General features: G+C 46.3%; 1 pseudogene; it reads left to right on the top strand.

Moving 5' to 3' along the window:
- Window positions 1–1,370: 1,370 nt before the first annotated feature.
- LOC127196609 (40S ribosomal protein SA-like) lies at window positions 1,371–2,052 on the top strand (annotated as a pseudogene).
- Window positions 2,053–3,395: the final 1,343 nt, after the last annotated feature.

A 3,395-nucleotide genomic window follows, 5' to 3' on the forward strand; every position in this document is an offset into this window, starting at 1 on the left:
AAGAGAAGATGGGAGGGTTTGACGGAAGCAAAAGGAAAGGAAAAAAATGATATAATTATATTCTGATTATTTCTTAAAAATTAAATAACAGTAAAATTAATACCTACACTACACTCCCATGCTTATTGCATTGGACTCACAAAAGCCAAAGTATAGCCTGGTCCCAGGTGACTTTCTGTGCACGGATAAAGAAAATGTGGTGTACTTACACAGGAGACTACTACTCAGCCATAAAAAGAATGAAATCCTAGCTGGGTGTGGTGGTGCATGCTTTTAATCCCAGCACTCGGGAGGCAGAGGCAGGAGGATCTCTGTGAGTTTGAGGTCAGCCTGGTCTACAAAAATGAGTCCAGGACAATCTGGGCTACACAGAGAAACGCTGTCTTGAAAAACAAAAAAACAAAAAAATGAAATCCTGTTATTTGTAGCCACATGAAAAAAAAAAAACAAAAACAAAAACAAAACAGGGGTCACTGTGTTGAGCAGAATAAGCCTGAGGACCCTCGTGTTCTCCTTTATTATTGGTGGCACATAAGAAGCAGGTGACTACTGAGAAAGGGAGAGGACAGGGGTACAAAGTTCAAAACCACAGAGCTCAGGACCCTCCCTGGCTCTTCCTCAGCACAGTGAGATAGCTACTGATGAAAACCAGCAAGAATATATCTCAAAATAGGTAGGCGGTGGTGGCGCACGCCTTTAATCTCAGCACTAAGGAGACAGAGGCAGGCGGATCTCTGTGAGTTTGAGGCCAGCCTGGTCTAAAAAGGGAGTTCCAGGACAGCCAGGGCTACACAGAGAAACCCTGTCTCCAAAAACCATATCTTAAAATTACTGTGTGGCTCTTACCCCTCTTGCTCTTCCTCTCTCTTCTTCTTACTCTTCCTTTCTCTGTCTCTGTCTCTGTCTCTCTGGGGTACCCCTCACCATTTCTTTCTCTCCTCAATGCTCATTTAATAAACTCCTCTACAACATATTTTTTTAAAATGACTGTGTGATTCCCAGTACATAAAATAAGTACAGGTTGAAGAAATGCCAGTAGTCATAGCTTGATTGTGCACATACATTGAATTACCATCATGCACCCATAAACACACACACACACACACACACACACACACACACACATGTCTCAATGAAATAAATATTTCTAACAGCTCAAGTATTAGAAACTTCATCCCAAAGTCATATGTTTATGATGTCCTTTGGGAGGTGGTTAGGGTTAGATGACATCATGAAGTTAGTGCCTACAAGACAGCGTTGATAGCTCATGAAAAATAAAAATAAAAATAAATAGCTTTCCATGCTGCCCAGGGACAGGTGCATACGGCGTTGTTCTTGATTCCGCCGTAACGTAAAGGGAGGTTCACACAATGTCTGGAGCCCTTGATGTCCTGTGGGTGAAGGAGGAGGATGTCCTCAAATTCCTTGCTGCGGGAACCCACTTAAGTGGCACCAACCTTGACATCTACAAAAGGAAGAGTGATGGTGTCTACATCATAAATCTGAGGAGGACCTGGGAGAAGCTGTTGCTTGTAGCTCGGGCTATTGTTGCCGTTGAGAACCCAACTGACATCAGCATCATCTCCTCCAGGAACATTTGCCAGCGAGCTGTGCTGAAGTTCGCTGCCACCACTCCCATTGCTGGCTGCTTCACACCTAGGACCTTCACCAACCAGATCCAAGCAGCCTTCAGGGAGCCACGGCTTCCAGCGGTGACTGGCGCCAGGGCCGACCACTGGCTCCTCACAGAGGCCTCTTATGTCAACCTGCCCATCATCACTCTGTGCAACACGGATTCTCCTCTGCCTCTCATGCAACAGCAAGGGAGCTCACTCAATAGGTTTGACGTGGTGGATGCTGGCCCGGAAAGTACTCCGCATGCGTGGCACTATCTCCCATGAGCACCCATGGGAAGTTATGCCTGATTTTTACTTCTACAGAGACCCAGAGGAGACTGAGGACTGGAGTGCCCAGCCAGCCACTGAGGACTGGTCAGCAGCTCCCACAGCGCAGGCCACTGAGTGGGTTGGAACCACCACTGAGTGGTCCTGAGCTGCTCTGCAGACACCTGAGCAAAGGGGGAAATGGAAGGAAAATAAAGTTCCTAACAACTGGAATAAAAATAAAAATAATAAATAATAAATAATAAATACATAAAACAGCCAGTCAAGCATGGCGGCACACACCTTTAATCTCAGATTTCTAGTCTGAAGCCAGCCAGATCTACATAACAAGTCCCAGGCTAGCTAGGGCTACACAGTGCGGTCCTGTCTTCAAAACAAAACAAAACAAAAGGTAAGACTTTCTTAGAACTTGCATGCTGTCTCTGCTTGCTATGTAATGCCCTCCGTTATGTTTTGATTCAGCCACGGCCATCACCAAATCCCAGCACCATGCTCTTGGGCTTGTAGCCTCCAGAGCCTTGGCCTAAATAAAGCTCTGTGCTTTATAACTCAGTCTCAGGGGTTTTGCTATAGGAATTGGAAACAGTCATTACCTCTCTACTTCAACACTGGTTCTGCCTGAAACTGAAACCAAGATGGCGGCCTCCTGTAGATATGACAGCTCTCTCAAGAACTTCCTCCTTCCCCCCCACCCCCACCCCCCGAGACAGGGTTTCTCTGTATGTATCCTTGGCTGTCCTGTACTCACTTTGTAGACCAGGCTAGCCTCGAACCTCTGCCTCCCCCAAGTGCTGGGATTAAAGGCGCCACCACACTGGGCTGACTTCCTCCTTTTGACAGGAACCTGTCCTCAGCACAGTCCTTACTATTCTGGTCTCTGAAACTATTGGGGGAGCTTGTCCACAGGGCACTTCTGAAAGCTGTACCCAGTGACCAGTGCTGGCCTCCCAGCCACTCAGTCAGATGAGTCTGGGCCAAGCTTAGTTCTTTGTTTTGCAAGGAGTGAAAGCATTGCCTTCTCTTTCTGGTCAGTTCATGGCTTCCACAACTTTCCACTCAGTCTTCAGAGAGCTGTGTTTTGTTTTGTCCCATGCAGAACAACTCTGGATTGGTTTCCAAGTAAAGAATCATTGGTCTTGTTTAGCTGTCCACACTGTTACCTCTTGCCGTGTGTGTGTGTGTGTGTGTGTGTGTGTGTGTGTGTGTGTGTGTGTAGGAGGAGGAGGGGTCCTGTGCAGCCCAGGCTATCTCTGAAATCACTATGTAGGCAAGAAAGATTCTGAATTCTTGATTCTCCTGCCAGCTCCCCAGTGCTGGGATTACCCAGCCTCCACATCAGATCCATACAGTCAGGCATGGAACCTGGGGCTCCGTGCATTCCATGCATGCTGACTGAACTACATTCCAAGCTTATTCCTTTTCTTTTCTTTTCTTTTCTTTTCTTTTCTTTTTGTTTGTTTGTTTGTTTGTTTGTTTTGGTTTTTTTTTTGT

This window comes from Acomys russatus, chromosome 1, assembly GCF_903995435.1.
Source record: "Acomys russatus chromosome 1, mAcoRus1.1, whole genome shotgun sequence".
NCBI classification, from domain to species: Eukaryota; Metazoa; Chordata; class Mammalia; order Rodentia; family Muridae; genus Acomys; species Acomys russatus.